We start from the raw sequence: 22,990 nt of genomic DNA on the forward strand, positions 1-22,990 counted from the left end.
GCTCCATTCATCCTCTGTGGGGTGGGGTGTGTGACCGCAGCTCCATTCATCCTCTGTGTGGTGGGGTGTGTGACCGCAGTTCCATTCATCCTCTGTGGGGTGGGATGTGTGACCGCAGCTCCATTCATCCTCTGTGGGGTGGGGTGTGTGACTGCAGCTCCATTCATCCTCTGTGGGGTGGGGTGTGTGACTGCAGCTCCATTCATCCTCTGTGGGGTGGGGTGTATGACCGCAGCTCCATTCATCCTCTGTGGTGTGGGGTGTGTGACCGCAGCTCCATTCATCCTCTGTGGTGTGGGGTGTGTGACCGCAGCTCCATTCATCCTCTGTGGGGTGGGGTGTATGACCGCAGCTCCATTCATCCTCTGTGGGGTGGGGTGTGTGACCGCAGCTCCATTCATCCTCTGTGGTGTGGGGTGTGTGACTGCAGCTCCATTCATCCTCTGTGGGGTGGGGTGTGTGACTGCAGCTCCATTCATCCTCTGTGGGGTGGGGTGTATGACCGCAGCTCCATTCATCCTCTGTGGGGTGGGGTGTGTGACCGCAGCTCCATTCATCCTCTGTGGTGTGGGGTGTGTGACCGCAGCTCCATTCATCCTCTGTGGGGTGGGATGTGTGACCGCAGCTCCATTCATCCTCTGTGGTGTGGGGTGTGTGACTGCAGCTCCATTCATCCTCTGTGGGGTGGGATGTGTGACCGCAGCTCCATTCATCCTCTGTGGGGTGGGGTGTGTGACTGCAGCTCCATTCATCCTCTGTGGGGTGGGATGTGTGACCGCAGCTCCATTCATCCTCTGTGGGGTGGGGTGTGTGACCGCAGCTCCATTCATCCTCTGTGGTGTGGGGTGTGTGACTGCAGCTCCATTCATCCTCTGTGGGGTGGGGTGTGTGACTGCAGCTCCATTCATCCTCTGTGGGGTGGGATGTGTGACTGCAGCTCCATTCATCCTCTGTGGGGTGGGGTGTGTGACTGCAGCTCCATTCATCCTCTGTGGGGTGGGATGTGTGACCGCAGCTCCATTCATCCTCTGTGGGGTGGGGTGTGTGACCGCAGCTCCATTCATCCTCTGTGGTGTGGGGTGTGTGACCGCAGCTCCATACATCCTCTGTGGGGTGGGATGTGTGACTGCAGCTCCATTCATCCTCTGTGGAGCAGTCAGATAATAACAAGCACAGCGCTCGCAGCCACTGAGGGAATGAATGGATCAGGGATTGTGTCTACATAAGCTCCAGTGTAATGGGGGATAAAAGTTGCACATTTTGCTAATCAGTTCGGGTCCCAGCAATCGGACCACCACTGATGAATAAGTTATCACATGCTTAGGCCACGTTCACATTTTCAGTATTTGGTCAGTATCTTACATCAGCATTTGTAGCCAAAATCAGTAGTGGGTGAAAAATGCAGAAGCGGTGCCCGTCTTTCTATTATACTTTTCCTCTCATTTTACTGATTTTACAATTCCTGGTTTTGGCTTCAAATACTGAGGTAAAAAACTCACCAAATACTGTGTGCACGTAGCCTTAGAAAAGGAGATTACCTGTTTTCACTGGAGAACCTCTGTAAGTGCATATTTGCTGCAGTGTAATAATCACAGGACAGCGAGGGGTTAATTATTCAAATATTTAAACTATTGGAAATAAAGAATCTTCCCCATATTGATAGTGAGAAAAAGTGACCTCCAGACAGAACACAATCCACTATACCAAGACCAATAATATCACATACAAGGGGGAAATACCGCCACACCGTGACCAGACAACATATTACCACTACATAGTGACCGAATACAACCACATACAAGAGAGAAATACCGCCACACCGTGACCAGATAACATATTATCAATACATAGTGATCAAAATCAACCACATACAAGAGAGTAATACCGCCACACCATAATTAGACCACATAGTAACCAAATATTACCACATACAAGGGAGAAATATCACAACACTATGACCAGACTACCAAATAATACTACATACAAGATACAAATACCACCAAACCATGACAAGACCACATATTACTAATAAACAATGACGAATACTAAAATAAATGATTATGAATAAAAACCACAATACTAATAACATTAATATTACCATCATTGCCATTATACACAGGAGCTCTGCATATAGTGTCAGTGTACAGGTAATTCAGTGATCACAGATGACTTTATAAACAGGAGATCTGTATATAGGTAACGGGCCCCCCCATCCCTGTGCCGTGTAGCAATGGTCCCCCCATCCTTGTGCAGTGTATGAATGGGCCTCCCTTCCTTGTGCAGTGTGTGAATGCCCCCCCATCCTTGTGCAGTGTGTGAATGCCCCCCCATCCCTGTGCAGTGTGTGAATGGGCCCCCCATCCCTGTGCAGTGTGTGAATGGGCCCCCCTCATCCTTGTGGTGTGTGAATGGGGCCCCACTCATCCTTGTGCAGTGTGTGAATGCCCCCCCCCCCATCCTTGTGCTGTGTATGAATGGGCCCCGCATCCTTGTGCAGTGTATGAGTGGGCTCCCCATCCTTTAGTAAAATCCTCATTCCAGTCCCCTATTATGCCGTTGTTCACACACACAGACACGTTAGGCTAAGTTTACACACTGCATTTTTTTGAAGCTGCGTTTTGGTGCGGTATTGCTCATTGGGTTTTTTAATCAGTGAACAATGCCATTAAAGATTGTTGAAGAAAAAAAGGTCTGATGTCATTTCCTTCTTCAATATGTTCTTCATTCTCCATTAGTGTATGCAGGAGAGCAGACAGAAGCTGCAGAACTACAAGGCTCAGCATGCTCCATCCAGGACTGTATGCAGGAGTTTTTTTCCCCCAAAAAAATGACGTGGGCTTCGCCATATTTTTGTATGCTAGCCAGGTACAGCAGGCAGCTACGGGCTGCCCCCAACCCCCAGCTGCCTATTTGTATCCGGCTGGGAGCCAAAAATATAGGGAAGCCCTTTTTTTTTTTAATTTCATGAATTTCATGAATTTCATGAAATAATTAAAAAAAAAAATTATGTGGGCTTCGCCCAATTTTCGAGTCCAGCCAGGTACAACTACAGTCATGGCCAAAAGTTTTGAGAATGCTACAAATATTAATTTTTACAAAGTCTACTGCTTAAGTTTTTCTAATGGCAATTTGCATATACTCCAGAATGTCATAAAGAGTGATCAGCTTAACAGCAATTACTTTCAAAGTTAATATTGGCTAAGAAAATGAACTTCAACGCCCAAAACACATTTCAACATCATTGCATTCCTGCCTTAAAAGGAGCAGTTAACATTGTTTTAGTGATTGTTCCAGTAACACAGGTGTGGGTGTTGATGAGGACGGGGCTGGCGAACAATCAGTCATGATTAAATAAGAATGACACCACTGGACACTTTAAAAGGAGGCTGGTGCTTGGTATCATTGTTTCTTTTCAGTTAACCATGGTTATCTCTAAAGAAACACGTGCAGCCATCATTGCTCTGCACAAAAATGGCCTAACAGGGAAGAGTATCGCAGCTACAAAGATTGCACCTCAGTCAACAATTTATCACATCATCAAGAACTTCAAGGAGAGAGCTTCCATTGTTGCCAAAAAGGCTCCAGGGCGCCCAAGAAGGACCAGCAAACGCCAGGACCGTATCTTAAAACTGTTTCAGCTGCGGGATCGGACTACCAGCAGTGCCGAGCTAGCTCAGCAATGGCAGCAGGCTGGTGTGAGTGCTTCTGCACGCACTGTGAGGCGGAGACTCTTTGAGCAAGGCCTGGTTTCAAGGAGAGCAGCAAAGAAGCCACTTCTCTCCAGAAAAAACATCAGGGACCGACTGATATTCTGCAAAAGGTATAGGGAGTGGACTGCTGAGGACTGGGGTAAAGTCATTTTCTCAGATGAATCCCCTTTTCGATTGTTTGGGACATCTGGAAACAGCTTATTAGGAGAAGAAGAGGTGAGCGCTACCACCAGTCTTGTCTCATGCCAACTGTTAAGCATCCTGAAACGATTCATGTGTGGGGTTGCTTCTCAGCCAAGGGAATCGGCTCACTCACAGTCTTGCCTAAAAACACAGCCATGAATAAAGAATGGTACCAGAATGTCCTCCAAGAGCAACTTCTCCCAACTGTCCAAGAGCAGTTTGGCGCCCAACAATGCCTTTTCCAGTATGATGGAGCACCTTGCCATAAAGCAAAGGTGATCACTAAATGGTTCATGGAACAAAACATAGAGATTTTGGGTCCATGGCCTGGAAACTCCCCAGATCTTAATCCCATTGAGAACTTGTGGGCAATCATCAAGAGACGGGTGGACAAACCAAAAACAACAAATTCTGGCAAAATGCAAGCATTGCTTATGCAAGAATGGACAGCTATCAGTCAGGATTTGATCCAGAAGTTGATTGAGAGCATGCCAGGGAGAATTGCAGAGGTCCTGAAGAAGAAGGGTCAACACTGCAAATATTGACTTGCTGCATTAACTCATTCTAACTGTCAATATAACCTTTTGGTACTCATAATATGATTGCAATTATATTTCTGTATGTGATGTAAACATCAGACAAACACAATTAAAAACCAGAGGGCAACAGATCATGTGAAAATATAATTTTGGTGTCATTCTCAAAACTTTTGGCCATGACTGTAGGCAGCTGGGGATTGGAATCCTCAGTGCAGAGTGCCCAAGCTTTCTGGGCACCACCGCTGCGAATTGCAGTCCGCAACCACCCCAGAAAATGGCGCTTTCATAGAAGCGCCATCTTCTGGCGCTGTATCCAACTCTTCCAGCTGCCCTGATACCGGGTGGCTCGCTGGGTAATAATGGGGTTAGGGCTAGCTGTATATGATCAGCTGGCCCTAAACCCGAAATTCATGGTGTCACGCCAATATTAGACATGGCCACCATGAATTTCTAGTACAGATAAAAAAAAACACAACACACAGAAAAATATTTTTATTACAAATAAAACACAACACAATTAGTGACTCCATCTTTATTGAAATAAATAACCCCCCTCCGCAGTAATCCTGAGTCAAGGGTCCCGCGTTGTCCAATCCGGATCCAATATCATCTGATCGGTTTGCTGGAAGGCAAAGCGATCAGATGATGTGTCGGGTTCAAGGACCTGAATCACATGACACAGCAGCTGATTGTATAAAAGCCTGTTATACAATCAGCTGATGCATCAGTGCGAAAAAAAAAATACACACGTCCGATCGCTGCAGGAGCTGCCGGTAATCAGCTGATGAAGTCTCCTGACGGCATCAGCTGATTGTTTAAGCCGGCCGGGCGGTAAAAAGCCGGCATCACCGCGAGACTTACGATCAGCTGATGCGTCAGGTGACCGCATCAGGTGATCACCGCCAGGTCCTGCAGCAATCGGACGTGCCCTGGAGCACACCGGAGCTGTGTCCTGAAGTTTGGAAGAAGCAGCTGGAGTTACCGCGGGAATGAGGAGAAGAGGTGAGAATATACATTTTTTTTCTTCGGCTCCTGAGCGCTTACCTGCAGCCCTGCACGTCCTTTCCTCTGCTGCTCCGGCGGCAGTGTGATGACGGCTGCTGTGTCGGTGTGGGGCTGAGCAGCTCCTCCGTCTCAGTCCTGTCACCGGCCGCACTGTTCACATGTACGCACGTCTGAAAGATGCGCGTACATTTGAATAGTGGCACGGTCTCCAGGACAGGTCTGGGACTTCCGCAGTGCGGGACCTACGGTGATATCACATGACTGTGATGTCACCACAGGTCTTTCTGCAGCCGCACAAACTACAGCGATAGTACGGAACTTGTGCTATCGCTGCAGTTTGTGATTAAAAGGCTGGAGTCCCTCAGAGCGTGGGAGGGGAGGCCCATCACAGCATGGGGGCCCTGCCCAGAATGCCGCACGTAACGCCGGCCCCAAGAAACCAGCGGCCCCACGGCGCTATACACTGTCCCGCACTATGTAAGGCACGGGGGCCCACTGAGGGCCTGGGGCCTACCGGGGAATTCCCCGGTACCCCGGCAGGCCAGACCGACCATGAATGTAAGGCACAAGTCCAGAGAAAATGAGAGTATTTAAGGGGAAATACAGATGATTAGCAGCTGAAGGAAGAGGAGATCCCTTGGGTCCTAAAGGGAAAAGGATGAAAACCCAACAAAGGAGCTACCTAGTACACTGAATACTGACAGCCGCAATAATAGAAAGTTAGGAACCATGTTGCGCAGCGAAACGCTGTGACCTTCTATTGCCAGACACCTAAGGACTATCTCCATAAGCTCTGTATAACCCTGCCCCCACCCCTGATTGGCAGCTTCCTGTCTATGCTCATTGTACACAGCTGCCAATCAGTGGTGTGGGTGGGGTTATACACAGCAGCATTTTGAGAAATGCTAGATTTTAAGCAGATAAAAATGATTATTATAAAAACTTCAGCAAGCAGCCAAGTAAGTGACATATCGCTGGAATCAGTCTCTGCTTATAAAGGTCGATTGGACACCCGTTTCAGGTAGCTTTATTCCTCTTAACCCCCTCACGCCCTTTGACGGATACATCCGTCATGGTGCCCTGGTACTTAAAGACCCATGACGGATATATATGTTTGGAAAGGAGAGGACCTGTACCTGACCTCAGGAGGGGTGGTGTCTCCTCCCTGGACCTACGGAGGCTGTGATTGGCTGACGAACGCCGCTCAGCCAATCACAGCCAGTGTAATGTTTCAGCCATTGAAAATGGATGAAACATTAAAATCCAGCTATGATCAGTACAGCTGTAGCACTGATCATTGGCTGGAGCTGGGTGACTTTTTCTGCACCCTCCCCCAGCCCTGATTGGAGAGATCGGCCTTGTGACCGATCTCTCCAATCACCGTGGATCTGGGGCCGGAGATCTGTAGGTGATCGCTCTCCTCAGCTTGTCCGTCTGTGGAAGCTGAGGAGAACGATCCCTGCAGGTGACTATCGGTAAGTCACTGCCCCCGATCCACTGCTTTTCCCGATCATCCACCGCCGCAGCCACTGTCTCAGATCATCCGCCACCCTCCATCTGCTTCGCCACTGCTCTGCTCCGCCCCTGCTCTGCTCCGCCCCTCCACTGCTCCTTCTGCTGCCCCCCTGCATCTGCCGTCGTCCCACCTGCATCAGCCGCCCCCACCCCTGCATCTGCCATCGCCCCCCCTGCATCTGCTGTTGCCCCCCTGTATCTGCCGTCGCCCCCCCTGCATCTGCCGTTGCTCCCCCTGCATCTGCTCCCGCGCTGTCCCCCATCAGCCACTGCCCCCCTGCATCTGACCCTGCATCTGCCACTGCCCCCTGCATCTGCCACTGCCCCCTTGCATCTGCCACTGCCCCCTGCATCTGCCACTGCCCCCCTGCATCAGCGACTCCTCCCTGCATTTGCCACTGCCCCCCTGCATCTGCCACTGCCCCCCTGCATCTGCCACTTCCCCCTTGCATCTGCCACTGCCCCCCTGTATCTGCCACTGCCCCCCTGCATCTTGCACTGCCCCCTTGCATTTGCCACTGCCCCCGTGCATCTGCCACTGCTCCCCCTGCATCTGCCATTCCCCCTCTGCATCTGCCACTGCCCCCCTGCATCTGCTGTCGCACTCCATCAGCTGCTGCGCCCCTCCCCGATCTGCTGCCCGCGCTCTCCTATCCTCTTCATTTGCTGCCCCCTCTCCCACCTCTCCCCCTCTCGGATCTGCTGCCTCTTCCATCTGCTGCTTTTTCCAACTGCTGTGATCCTGCTGCCTAGATCCATCCTGTAAGGTAGCTATCCCCAATCTTACCTCACACTCCCCTTCTACCCTCCCCCCCATCCTCCGCCTCCCTGCATCCGTTGTGCCCTCTTCCATCCTTCATCTATCCTTTCCTTTTTTCCATCTCACCTAGCCTCCCCCCCTTTCGCCGCACATCCGTGCGTGCGTCCTGATTTTTTTTCTGTAAACTAAGAAAGAAATACAAATAAACTTAGTTTAGGGCCAGTAAAATTATACTGTAGTAATCATCAACTACAGTATTTGTTACTGAATATTGTAAGGGTCAGCCTAGTGCCACACATGAGAGCGATGCACGAGTCTCGCATCGCATCATCCGGCACGGTCGCTCTCTTCCAGACAGGAGTGTGCGGCTGTGCCAGATGATGCGATGCAAGATTCGTGCATCGATCTCACGTGTGGCACTTGCCTTAGTGTCAGTTGCAGGCACTCATTTTTTATTTTGTATTACTGACGTCTGTATTTTTTATTTCGCCAAACTAATTTTTTTTCTATGGGGGGGTCTAGTTTCCAAAATGGGATCACATGTGGGGGAGCTCCACTGTTTCGGCACATCAGGGGGATCTCCAAACGCAACATGGTGCGGCTAACGATACCAGCTAATTTTCCATTTAAAAAGTCAAATGATGCTCCTTCCCTTTGAAGCTCTGCCGTGCGCCCAAACACTGGTTTTCTGACACATATGAGGTAGCAGCATACTCAGGACAAATTGCCCAACAATTTTGCTGTCCATTTTATCCTGCTACCCCTGTAAAAATAAAAAAATTGAGCCTAAAATAACATTTTTGTGGCAAAAAAAGTACTTTTTTGTTTTTATGGCTCAATGTATGAAGCACGTGAGGGTTCAAAGTGCTGATTACCCATCTAGATTTATGCCATGGGGGGTCTAGTTTCCAAAATGAGGTCACTTGTGGGGGAGCTCCATTGTTTAAGCACCTCAGGGGGTCTCAAAACGCAACATGGCGTCCACTAATAATTCCAACCAATTTTGCTGTGACATGGCGCTCCTTCTCTTCTGAGCCCTGCCGTGTGCCCAAACAATTACTTTCCACCACATATGAGGTATCTGTGTACTTAGGAGAAATTGCACAATACGTTTTTTAATGGATTTTTTCCTGATACTCTTGTGAAAAAAAAGCTACCTGGTTGAAATAACAATTTCGTGGTAAAAACAATATATATATATTTTCATGGCTGAACATTATAAGCTTTTGTGAAGCCTCCAAGGGTTCAAAGTGCTCACTAAACATCTAGATAAATTCCATGAGGTGTCTAGTTTCCAAAATGGGGTCACTTGTGGGGGAGCTCATTGTTTAGACACCTCAGGGGGTCCCCAAATGCCACATCGCATCCGCTAATGATTCCAGACAATTTTGCTTTAAAAAAATCAAATAATGCTCCTTCCCCTCCGAGCCTTGCCGTGTACCCAAACAATTGATTTCCACCACATATGAGATATCGGTGTACTCAGGAGAAATTGCACAATTAATGTAATGGTGCATTTTTCCTGATACCCTTGTGAAGATGCTAAATTTTATGACTAAAGTAAAATTTTTGTGTAAAAAAGTAAAATTTTCACTTTTTCCTTCTACATTGCTTTGGTTGCTGTGAAGTTCCTAAAGGGTTAATAAACTTCTTGGATGGGGTTTTGAGCAGAGTGAGGAGTGCAGATTTTAGAATGGGGTCACTTTTGGGTATTTTCTGTCACCTAGGTTTGTCCAATGACTCCAAATATGATGTGGTACTTAAATTGTTTTTTTTTTTGTATATTTTGTTGGAAAAATGAAAAATTGCTGATGAACTTGAACCCTTCTAACTTCCTAACGAAAAAAAGTTTTGTTTCGAAAATTGCGCTGGTGTAAGGTAGACAAGTGGGAAATGTTATTTAGTGACTATTTTGTGTGACATATCTCTCAGATTTATGGGCATAAAATTTCAAATTTTGAAAATTGCCAAATTTTCGCCAAATTTCTGAAATTTTCACAAATAAACGCAAAACATATCGGCCTAAATTTACCACTGACATGAAGTACAATGTGTCACGAAAAAACAATGTCAGAATCGCCGGGATCCGTTGAAGCGTTCCAGAGTTATAACCTCATAAAGTGACACTGGTCAGAATTGCAAAAATGTCCGGGTCTTTAAGGTGAAAATAGGCTGGGGGCTGAAGGGGTTAAATGGGACTCTGAAACTAAAAATTTAAAAAGCCATGGCAGAGACAGGAAAGCCATGGACAGAATGTCTTCCTATAGCATTGTACTCTGTAAGGGTCACCCCAATCAAAAAGACTGGATTGAGTCCTTATGAGATATTATTTGGGAGACCACCAAAAGCAGGAATATATTATCCTCAGCAGTTACAGACATTACATTCTGATATGATGACATATGTGGGATCTTTACAAAATGTATTGCATCAAATTCATAAACGTGTTTTCAATTCCATTACAGATCCCTCCTCCCTGGAAGGCACACACTCTCTTAAGCCTGGGGATTGGCTGACAATCCGGAAACACGTGAGGAAAAGCTTGGATCCTAGATTTGAGGGACCATCCCAAGTCCAACTCACCACACCAACCGCAGTGAAAGTTGAGGGAAAGACCATTTGGATCCATGCATCCCACTGCAAGAAGGTCCACAAAGACTAAAGGAATGATATTAGGGAAGTATTGTGTATTGATTCTATTTCTATATTATACTTTCCTTTCAGGAATAAAAGGTGATAATTCACTTAAACCATGGGAGAAAGCAGTATTACATCAGAAAGAAGTATTACAACAGAGTGAAGTAGCTGAGCAGTGATCAGCAGTGGGGTGAGATACCTAAACAATGGGATAAGTTTGTGATGTACCATGATTACATAGTAAGAGCACGAAATGTCTCAAATTGTTGGATATGTTCACATGAGCCATTGCAGCAAACACTATGCCTTATTTTGTTACCCCTATTCCAGAGAGTGAATTAATGGGTCCAAAATGCTGGAAGATGCAGGCTTTAGAGATAAGTGAAAAGCAAAGTAAAACTTCTGCACCCCTACCCATAACGGGGTGCACAAAGCAACCTTGGTTTCAAGTAAATTTAACAAAGTGAGAAAACCAAGGTGAACATACGAGTGGGATTTTTGAGTTTAAAGAAAATGATGGGTCCTGGATAAGCCGGGAAACAAGTCAGAGATATTTGGGAAAAGTACCCACTCATAATTTAAAAATTAGTTTTTCACTAAAAAAGCCTACCCCATTAGTAAGCACTGGAAACCAGTATTGTAAGAAGCAACCCTGTCTTCAGAGATATGTGCATGAAACTAATTGGTCCAGAGCATATACATTTGAAGATGGTAATACTGATATTTGCACAAATCATAGTGCAATATATGTAGATCCAGAAACAGAGGAGGGGCAGCTTGGTGACGGGGCGGCGGAAATGACGATAGCCATTAATACTGAACCGTAGTGCATACCTCTACAATATTATAAATCAGTTACTACCAACCTGGAGGACTCTTGGTGTCTGCATGAAGAGACTGTGCGATTTATTTCAGTGATTATGGCATTATTAAATGAGTATCAATTTGAACTCCCAAAAGGTATATACATTATCTGTGGGGAAAAAGCCTATAGATGGATTCCCAAAGGGGCAGAGGGAACCTGTACATTAGCTAGACTAGAACCAGCAACATGGGTATGGGAGGATGAGGATTTCCCATACAAAAACATTCCCCAGCACATGCTTGCAAAGCGTGATGCAGAGTCAAAATCAGATAAACAGACATACAAACATGTGTTCAGCACCCCATGGTATGCACAAGCGGGTATGGTTCTGACCGGCCCACTGGGAGTAATGCTCAGAACAATGAGAAATGCCCAAATGATTCAAGAATTGGGAGATATTTGTGATAGTGTGACTGATCTCCTAATTGATGCATTAAATATTGAATCAGCATATACAAAACAGCTCATTATCATAACCAATCAACACTCACTGGTGCTTGACTATCGCACTGCCTCTAGTGGGGGCTTTTGTCAGGTGGTGGGACCTTCATGTTGTCACTTCATTAACCCTGAAGGACTCATGCAGGTTACACATGATATAGTCCAAGCAGAAAAACTGAAGCGGGAATATAAAAAGGCTAATGCATTAGATGATCTGCCTCTTCCTTCATGGCTCTCATGGTTAAATCCATTAAATTTGTTCAAAGGCGTGGGTGGATGGATAACTGGGATAATACACTATGTGATCCAAGGAGCTTTTGTGATATTGGTAATTGCAGCACTGATAAAATTATTTGTGATACTTGTGAAGAAAATTCTAGGAACTAATTGTAAATGTTTTTCAGGAAAATATAACATCAAAAAAGAGAAAGATACTGAATCCCTCCAAACCCCAGTATTGATGACAATAACTACCACAAGAAGATGCAGATGCATATTATGTGATAGAGAAACCTTGGTGGACCTGGCACACTGCGCCTATTGTGGAAATCCTATCAATCATATGGAGTTGACACAACCACAAGAAAGTCAACAAAATGAGAACTTTAATACTGTGTAAAACACTCAGAAGTGTGTGACATATATCATATAAACACATTTACACAGATCGAATAAACTATAGTCTCAACATATTATTATATATCTTATATAGTCTCAAATATATTTACATCTCCCCTCTTTCTTATAGATTAATAGGAGGGGAGAAAAAAGGGTAGGCATAGGGAAAAAGAGTAGATCGACTTACAGGGTATGTCTGAATGGTAGTACCCCATAATATGCGTAGGGAAAGCCTTGTGTATTGTGAAGTAGGGCAATTCTGCAGACCTACTGATAGGTAGGGATATGTAGCATAGAATAAGAACATAATAAAAAGAGGGGAGTTGTTAAAGTAGACTCCATTTTGTTTTATTCAGCCATTTTATCTCTATAGTCTGCTACACATACTCTAGCCAGTTAAAAGATTATTATGTTTTATTCTCTCTTAGGCTGGTTTCACACTACGTTTATTTAACATCCGTCCATAACGTTATTTTAGCGGAAAAACGGATCCAGTGCAAATGCGTTTTCATTTCAATGCATTTGCAATGGACTCGCGTCCACCTGCGTTCGCATGCGTTTGCGTGCGTTAGACACAGGATCCGTACTTTTGCGTTATTTTAACATGTTTCAAAAACGCGACTTGTAGCGTTTTTTAGCTTTGTCAAAATAACGCATCTCACAGGATCCTTCACATTGTGCCGCGAGCTGCAATGCATTTCAATGAGTGCTGGATCCTGCCTAGCAGAATGCGTTGAGTTGCGTTGTAACAGGATCCTGCTTTTGTACTGAGCATGCCCAGAAAGTAGCAAACAATGTTATCTCGATGCATATAGTTCCCTTGACCAGCCTGGACAAGCCATTGTCTCACCATAGCCAGAAGACCACAGAGCTTGCACCTTGATGTAAGTATAGCCATATTTTGCATTTTATGCCCTGCTTGCATGTTTTTGTTCAATGCTGAACAATATTTCTTCATACATTTATAGCTGCTGTGACCAGCCAAGACCCCAACAGACCAGCCAGTCTTGCAGTCTTGACCCCCCTTAAAATATGTGAGTGCAACCTGTGACTGGGTTTAGGTGTGTGTACTGTTGCTGCAGCATTTTATGTTCCACGTGAGCGGATCTTTGGCTCTGATCTTTCCTAAAAAAACTCCATTTTTTGCAGTCACAATACAGACTTGCAGCAAACTACATCTTGCAATTTTCCACATAGTCTTGATAATTATGAGTCTGCATTTTTTGGTCCTATCTTTTGTGGACTCCACTGTGACTTCAACCTGTATATATTTTTTGGTGTGATAAATCTTAGATATGGCAATACTATTTGTTAATCATGGTTTTCATCTGACGGGGGCCAACAGACACTATTTTCTGACTTGTGTAGATTTTCAATATGTATTTAAATATTCTTTTTCTTGTTTGTTCTCCTAGGAGTTGTAATGTCATGTGTTTTTGCATTTACAGCTGCTGTGACCTCCCAAGGCCACCAACAGAACAGGCAGTTCCGCACACCGGAGACGTTGGTGACGCTGTGACCGCCATCTGTGACCTCCTTCAAATCTGTGAGTATTAACATTGTGGCCCCAATATCTACCTGATTATCAAGCACCCAGGAGTTGTAATGTCATGTGTTTTTGCATTTACAGCTGCAATATGTCACAGAGAGATGGTGCAGGAGCCCCCACATCCCTGCCAAGTGAGCCCTCATCCCCGTCAATTAATGTACGTAAACTTTGAATGACAAATTGGTACAGCAACTGAGAGTAATATTTTCCAGGATCATTAATTATGATATGTCTTCTCTTACAGGTTCCGATGGCAGTGGAACCGGTTGAGGATCTTGATAGTGGACCGATGGTGGTCGAGCACTCTTCCGCTGTAAGTTGATCAGCGTTCATCAAACAGTATCCTACAGGACTCATTATCTCAAAAGTAATATAAATGTTTTTTCAGGAAACAGATGCTGCAGCACGTCCCACTGGTCCAGGAACCTCATCCCACAGTCGTGTGTGTAGGCGCCGTGGCGGCATGGGCGGTGTAAGTAATTTTTTATTGTTTTGTAAAGGAAATGCTCCATTTGCATTACATCTGAATTGTATGAGTGCTTGTGTTCATTTGTACCAATTTTTTTTTATGGGCGATTTCAGGTTTCACGACGCAGCAGCAGGCCCCAAGGAGATGACCAAGATTTTGAGGCTTTTATAGATGGGGACCTGCTGATTTGCGAAGTCGAGGCACGTCCTGCCTTGTGGAACACAGCCCACCACCACCACTGGGATGCAGTACTCACGCGCCGATTGTGGGATGAGGTTAGCAGATCTCTGATGGATACATGGGAGTCCATGGATGCTAAGACGCAGTATTTGTTTCGTAAGTATTCCAATTTGAAAATGTGTGAATGTCAATATCTTGTCAAAAATTTTTTTGGAATAGGGCTGTTGTGCGCATTGGTTTTTGAAATGTAAAAATTTTTCTCTTTTGTTTTGTTTTACAGGCGAGAAAGTGATCAGACGGTGGCGGTCTATTAGGGATCGATACAAGAGGGATTTCAATGCCGAAATGAGGGCTCCCAGTGGTTCTGCCGGGCGCCGTAATCGGTACAAACATTACAATGCGCTTAGTTTTTTAAGACCATCGCTGGCGTCACGCAGGTAAGCTGAAAAATTAGGATTACAAAAAGTGTTGCCTTATCTAACTTGTTTTTTTTCTCAAACAGGTCAATGCTTTCAAAATCATGTAATAATTTTTTTTGTTTTTAACAACCCACAGCACCACTGGAAGTACATCGCATCCATCGCGTGAAATCCCTCCTGTATCGGTCCCCGAAGCAACCGCCACCCGCCCATCGGAAGACGTTGCCAACACTGACCTCTCTGGTAACCCCTCATCCTCCCAATCCTCCCAATCACACGTCCCCGCTGGAGATTACTGTCAGGCTGAAGATATTCAATTGGCAGGTCCTAGCGTGAACTTTCCCCTAACACAGGCCTCTGGCGCTGATCAAAGTGTTAGACAAAGTTTCGGGTCATTTCGTCAACGCCATAGGACTGTAGATAGGAGCCTTATGCCTGAGTTTTCGCACATGAGCTCAGTTTTCCTAGATTATCTGAAGTTCCAAACTGAAAAAATTACAGCTGGCTTTGCTGAAACACAAAGAAGCTTCAGAGAGATCAATGATCGTTTGGGAAAACTTGAGTCAGATGCTAACAAATCAGTCAACAATTTGTTCTTTTTGACTGTACTACGGCATATGGAAAGCTTACCTAGCGATAGCCAATTGAATATTATGCATGCCTGTCAGCAATCTCTAGCGCAGGAAATTAATCGCCATCCTCCCTCCCAACATTTCCATGCGCCTGCCGCACCTTACCAGACCCTTGCCCAACCTTATCCACCACCCTCCCAACGTTATCAGCCACCACCTCAACCTTACCAGCCTCCTGACCCACCTTATCCACCACCCTCCCAACGTTACCAGCCCCCCGCCCAAAATTTTCAACTTTCAAGCCAACCAATCCATCACCAATCTCAATCATACCCTGCCACATCACAACAGTACCCAGGATCCCAACTGCCATCACCATCTGTAACCCTTCATCCTACATGTGTTCCTTCCCCTGCCACTACTTGTGCCTCTGCTTCCATCTTTACCTCCCCACATTTGCACTCAAGAACCCCACAAGCACCTTCCACGCAACATCCGGATTTAGCACAAAGTTTCCTCACCGAAATCAGAAATCTAATTCCTACCCCTTCCCCTTTGTCATCCACTCACACCGCACATGACCAGACCCTACACACCCCCATACCCAGAGAGGTCAGTCCGGCAAATGAAGCAATGGGAATGAGTCCGACGAGTACACCAAGTGAAAGTAGTTCTACCTCTGCCCTGCACCACCATTTCACCAGCCTTTAAAATTTGAACATCTGTTTAATAAAATATTGTTTGTTGTACCATACAAAATTGTTTTTTTTATGATGGTAGAAATTCAAGTATTATATTTACCTTTCCAATAGGTTACGTGTCTGTGTGTATGCATCAACAAAGTGTGTGTGTGTGTGTGTGTGTGTGTGTGTCAAGCTACATTGTATGTGTTTCTGTTGGATGATACTTTACAGTTTTTTTGTGCGATTCTATTTCTGATCGGGTAATGTTTAACTTGGTCCCAGAGCACAACGCTTTACGCTGGCTACCTGCACTCGTAGCCAGACTACACATCGGGTTAATAAGCAAACCGCTGTGCTTATTTACCCGATCTGTACTCCGGCTACGTGTGCAGGGAGCCGGCACTGCCAGCATGAGAGCGGTGTACGCTACGGGTAACCATGTGCTTGGTTTAACTGATATTTATAGTTAAGCGCAGCATCGCTTCAACGCGTTGATGCTGGCTGTGGGTTGGTCACTGGTGATATCTGCCTGTTTGACAGTTCACCAGCGACCATGTAATGACGCAGCAGCGATTCTGATAAGGTCATATCGTCATTGTGATAGCTGCTACGTCGCTACATGTGACATAGGCTTAACACTAAAACTACTGACTTATTTTTGACTACTTGAATACATAGTGCGAATTAATGACTACCTCAGTAGTTCTAGTGTTAAGCAGCTGGAGTACAGCCGTGGTTTTGAGCCATAAAGAGCTGTAGGCAGCCATCAACACGCCTTTCCCCATGTGTTATTTTCTTTGTTATGGCTTTGCACCATCCCCACTCAAAAACCTGCCATGGCTACCTTTTTTGGGAAAGAAGAGTATAATTCTGTGTATATACTTAGCAAATATCTCTCAAGAACCACAATAGATGATAAGACATTGTCAATTTTCTCAACACACACTGAGGTTTTAGCATACAGTGATTCTACAAATGTTAACTCAAGATAAGAAATTCAAGGTTCCCAACTTGTCCACCCTAGTAAACAAAGCAATCCAAGCGATGCAGATAATGAAAAGGTGTATTTATTTAGGTAAAATAAAACAAACAGTAAAAAATTGTGAGGGGCCATAAGGTAAAACGAACCAAATTTTCAAAATTGTCAACAACATAAAATAATATAGCAAACATGTTACAGCAAGGATGGAGGGAGTTAAACTTTCAATAACCTTCACACATATTCATCCTGCCATGCCACTCGACCGGTATCAGACATAAAGTAAGTTGCAAACTGATCCCTCATTGCGCATACAGCGGACGTTGTACGAAGGCCAACATTGGCATAATCGTCAAGAGGGAGTTCAACATCAGCAGGGTCCATAACCAGCCTTTCTTTACTTAATACGTAGTTGTGGAGAACTACGCACGCTTTAACAACATCATCCACCGTATCTGTTTTTAGTTGAATGGCTGTTGTCAGAATGCGCCACTTTCCAGTCATCATACCAAATGCGCATTCCACCATCCTTCGTGCCCTCGTTAGCCGGTAATTGAAAATCCTTTTCGCTTGATTGAGGCCACGGCTGGAGTATGGTTTCAGAAGATTTTCACACATTTGAAATGCTTCATCACCAACCAATACGAACGGCAGTGGTGGTTCAGATGTGTCAGGAAGGGGTCTGGGTGGTGGAAAATTGAAATCATTACTGTATAAACGGCGGCCCATTGCAGACTGCTTGAAGACCTGTGAGTCATTGGAGCGGCCGTATGCTCCAATGTCCACAGCAACAAATTGATATTGGGCATCCACTATTGCCATTAATACTATGGAAAAATATTTTTTATAGTTATAAAATTGTGACCCACTGCCAGATGGTTTTAAAATCCTGATATGTTTTCCATCAACCGCACCAAGACAGTTCGGAAATTGACAGACTTCCATAAACTTCTCTGAGATTGACAGCCATTGTTCCGTGGTTGGATGGGGGATGAATTCGGGCTGTAGCACTTCCCACAAAGCATGACAGGTCTCCTTCACAATTCCCGATGCCGTTGATATCCCCACTCTAAACTGGAAGTGTAGTGAAGATAAACTTTCTCCGGTTGCTAAGAATCTGTGTTAAAGAAGGAAAAATAAATACATAAATAAATAAATCGGGCGGGGTACGTAACAGTCATGGCGGCACGCATATACATATTGCTGTCAGATTTTGTAAGCAAATGAAGCGCTTCCACCCGCGGCTAGCATGCACACATGTCAGTTGAAAACTGCTGATATGTGCGTGGATAGCCACCGCCTGCCAACAGCAGGGGGCGGGGATTAACGGCACACGATCCATGACGTACCCAGTACGTCATGGTTACGTCATGGGTTGTTAAGAGTTTAAAAAACAACAGCACAGCTCTCAATCTAGAACAAACAATACACGACATGCAATAATATGGAAATGCCATACCTTAAAGTCAACATAAGACGATGCTCTGCAGAAATTGACCTTCGTAAATGGGTGTCCTGTTTAGTAATTAAACTTTGCACGCGTTGCAACAGTTCATCAAAAGTAGGTTTAGACATGCGGCAGTAGTCCATAAACTTGTCTGGGTGCTTGCAGAGATCTGGGTACAAAGAAGAGAATGCACCTCGTGTCGGACGACGTGCATTCAGTGGATGCAGCCAATAGCGCCTACGTCTCTGTGCCCATTTTCTGAGTCGCTCCTTTTCCACCGCTCGAGCGCGCAATAGACACAAGGCAATATCCATATCCAGATTCATATTGAAATCCACAATGTCAGACATTCTCTCAGCGTGCTAGCAAGAAATATCTGATCTAGAGACCAGTAGAACAATGTATATACACTTTGTGGGTGTTGGTGAAAAAAAACGGATCCGTTCAAATTTGACAAAAAAACGCATGTAAACGCACCCAAACGCAAGTAAAACGGTCCGTTTTTTTGCTGGATCCGTTGACGGATCCAGTAAAATAACGGAACGTTGACTTGCGTTTGGGTGCGTTTTCATTGATAAAAACAGGATCCGTACTTCCGTTAAAAAAACGTTTTCAACGGATGCTAAAAAAACGTAGTGTGAAACCAGCCTTAGCTGCTTTTTTCTTGCCATAATACAAATTCTAACAGTCGATTCAGTAGGACTATCAGCTGTGTATCCACCAGACTTCTGCACAACACAACTGATGGTCCCAACTCCATTTATAAGACAAGAAATCCCACTTATTAAACCTGACAGGGCACACCTGTGAAGGGAGAACCATTTTCGGTGACTACCTCTTGAAGCTCATTAAGAGAATGCCAAGAGTGTGCAAAGCAGTAATCAAAGCAAAAGGTGGCTACTTTGAAGAACCTAAAATATAAGACATATTTTCAGTTGTTTCACACTTTAAGTATTTCATTCCACAAGTGTTACTTCATAGTTTTGATACCTTCAATGTGAATCTATAATTTTCAGAATCATGAAAATAAAGACAACTCTTTGAATGAGAAGGTGTGTCCAAACGTTTGGTCTGTACTGTATGTCATACACATATTTTCAGCGACTTGTGATCGAGACTGATCAGGTCCAAATGTTTTTCTTCTAAAGTCCCTTCTCCTCACCTGAACTTATCAATAAAGAATTCAATTTAGCAAAGATTGAAATGAATTTGAAGGGGTCACATACATACGCAACAGGGGTCACATACATATGCAACAGGGGTTTACTATAACTGTCCACTGACACCGCGCCTCATCCAGTGTGTGCACACCAATATAGGACTACACTGAGGAGCTGATCATGTGACCCCTGACTCCTCCCCTCCATGTGACATCATCACAGGTCCTGTAAGCACAGAGCAGCCATATATCTAGTGTGCGGCTCTGCAGGTGGAGGTAGGTGCAGGGTATTATATATCTAGTGTGCGGCTCTGCAGGTGGAGGTAGGTGCAGGGTATTATATATCTAGTGTGCGGCTCTGCAGGTGGAGGTAGGTGCAGGGTATTATATATCTAGTGTGCGGCTCTGCAGGAGGAGGTAGGTGCAGGGTATTATATATCTAGTGTGCGGCTCTGCAGGTGGAGGTAGGTGCAGGGTATTATATATCTAGTGTGCGGCTCTGCAGGTGGAGGTAGGTGCAGGGTATTATATATCTAGTGTGCGGCTCTGCAGGTGGAGGTAGGTGCAGGGTATTATATATCTAGTGTGCGGCTCTGCAGGTGGAGGTAGCTGCAGGGTATTATATATCTAGTGTGCGGCTCTGCAGGTGGAGGTAGGTGCAGGGTATTATATATCTAGTGTGCGGCTCTGCAGGTGGAGGTAGGTGCAGGGTATTATATATCTAGTGTGCGGCTCTGCAGGTGGAGGTAGGTGCAGGGTATTATATATCTAGTGTGCGGCTCTGCAGGTGGAGGTAGGTGCAGGGTATTATATATCTAGTGTGCGGCTCTGCAGGTGGAGGTAGGTGCAGGGTATTATATATCTAGTGTGCGGCTCTGCAGGTGGAGGTAGGTGCAGGGTATTATATATCTAGTGTGCGGCTCTGCAGGTGGAGGTAGGTGCAGGGTATTATATATCTAGTGTGCGGCTCTGCAGGTGGAGGTAGGTGCAGGGTATTATATATCTAGTGTGCGGCTCTGCAGGTGGAGGTAGGTGCAGGGTATTATATATCTAGTGTGCGGCTCTGCAGGTGGAGGTAGGTGCAGGGTATTATATATCTAGTGTGCGGCTCTGCAGGTGGAGGTAGGTGCAGGGTATTATATATCTAGTGTGCGGCTCTGCAGGTGGAGGTAGGTGCAGGGTATTATATATCTAGTGTGCGGCTCTGCAGGTGGAGGTAGGTGCAGGGTATTATATATCTAGTGTGCGGCTCTGCAGGTGGAGGTAGGTGCAGGGTATTATATATATAGTGTGCGGCTCTGCAGGTGGAGGTAGGTGCAGGGTATTATATATCTAGTGTGCGGCTCTGCAGGTGGAGGTAGGTGCAGGTTATGATATATCTAGTGTGCGGCTCTGCAGGTGGAGGTAGGTGCAGGGTATTATATATCTAGTGTGCGGCTCTGCAGGAGGAGGTAGGTGCAGGGTATTATATATCTAGTGTGCGGCTCTGCAGGTGGAGGTAGGTGCAGGGTATTATATATCTAGTGTGCGGCTCTGCAGGTGGAGGTAGGTGCAGGGTATTATATATCTAGTGTGCGGCTCTGCAGGTGGAGGTAGGTGCAGGGTATTATATATCTAGTGTGCGGCTCTGCAGGTGGAGGTAGGTGCAGGGTATTATATATCTAGTGTGCGGCTCTGCAGGTGGAGGTAGGTGCAGGGTATTATATATCTAGTGTGCGGCTCTGCAGGTGGAGGTAGGTGCAGGGTATTATATATCTAGTGTGCGGCTCTGCAGGTGGAGGTAGGTGCAGGGTATTATATATCTAGTGTGCGGCTCTGCAGGTGGAGGTAGGTGCAGGGTATTATATCTAGTGTGCGGCTCTGCAGGTGGAGGTAGGTGCAGGGTATTATATATCTAGTGTGCGGCTCTGCAGGTGGAGGTAGGTGCAGGGTATTATATATCTAGTGTGCGGCTCTGCAGGTGGAGGTAGGTGCAGGGTATTATATATCTAGTGTGCGGCTCTGCAGGAGGAGGTAGGTGCAGGGTATTATATATCTAGTGTGCGGCTCTGCAGGTGGAGGTAGGTGCAGGGTATTATATATCTAGTGTGCGGCTCTGCAGGTGGAGGTAGGTGCAGGGTATTATATATCTAGTGTGCGGCTCTGCAGGTGGAGGTAGGTGCAGGTTATTATATATCTAGTGTGCGGCTCTGCAGGTGGAGGTAGGTGCAGGGTATTATATATCTAGTGTGCGGCTCTGCAGGTGGAGGTAGGTGCAGGGTATTATATATCTAGTGTGCGGCTCTGCAGGTGGAGGTAGGTGCAGGGTATTATATATCTAGTGTGCGGATCTGCAGGTGGAGGTAGGTGCAGGGTATTATATATCTAGTGTGCGGCTCTGCAGGTGGAGGTAGGTGCAGGGTATTATATATCTAGTGTGCGGCTCTGCAGGAGGAGGTAGGTGCAGGGTATTATATATCTAGTGTGCGGCTCTGCAGGTGGAGGTAGGTGCAGGGTATTATATATCTAGTGTGCGGCTCTGCAGGGGGAGGTAGGTGCAGGGTATTATATATCTAGTGTGCGGCTCTGCAGGTGGAGGTAGGTGCAGGGTATTATATATCTGTGTGCGGCTCTGCAGGTGGAGGTAGGTGCAGGGTATTATATATCTAGTGTGCGGCTCTGCAGGTGGAGGTAGGTGCAGGGTATTATATATCTAGTGTGCGGCTCTGCAGGTGGAGGTAGGTGCAGGGTATTATATATCTAGTGTGCGGCTCTGCAGGTGGAGGTAGGTGCAGGGTATTATATATCTAGTGTGCGGCTCTGCAGGTGGAGGTAGGTGCAGGGTATTATATATCTAGTGTGCGGCTCTGCAGGTGGAGGTAGGTGCAGGGTATTATATATCTAGTGTGCGGCTCTGCAGGTGGAGGTGGGTGCAGGGTATTATATATCTAGTGTGCGGCTCTGCAGGTGGAGGTGGGTGCAGGGTATTATATATCTAGTGTGCGGCTCTGCAGGTGGAGGTAGGTGCAGGGTATTATATATCTAGTGTGCGGCTCTGCAGGTGGAGGTAGGTGCAGGGTATTATATATCTAGTGTGCGGCTCTGCAGGTGGAGGTAGGTGCAGGGTATTATATATCTAGTGTGCGGCTCTGCAGGTGGAGGTAGGTGCAGGGTATTATATATCTAGTGTGCGGCTCTGCAGGTGGAGGCAGGTGCAGGGTATTATATATCTAGTGTGCGGCTCTGCAGGTGGAGGCAGGTGCAGGGTATTATATATCTAG

At 45.8% G+C, this 22,990-nt stretch overlaps 1 protein-coding gene across 1 annotated transcript in view; it reads right to left on the reverse strand.

The window, feature by feature from the left end:
* Positions 1–22,990, reverse strand: part of LOC142312448 (uncharacterized) — a 131,662-nt gene that overhangs the window by 18,160 nt on the left and 90,512 nt on the right. The gene's annotated exons all lie outside the window — the stretch shown is intronic.

This window comes from Anomaloglossus baeobatrachus, chromosome 5 (assembly GCF_048569485.1).
Source record: "Anomaloglossus baeobatrachus isolate aAnoBae1 chromosome 5, aAnoBae1.hap1, whole genome shotgun sequence".
Classification (NCBI taxonomy): domain Eukaryota; kingdom Metazoa; phylum Chordata; class Amphibia; order Anura; family Aromobatidae; genus Anomaloglossus; species Anomaloglossus baeobatrachus.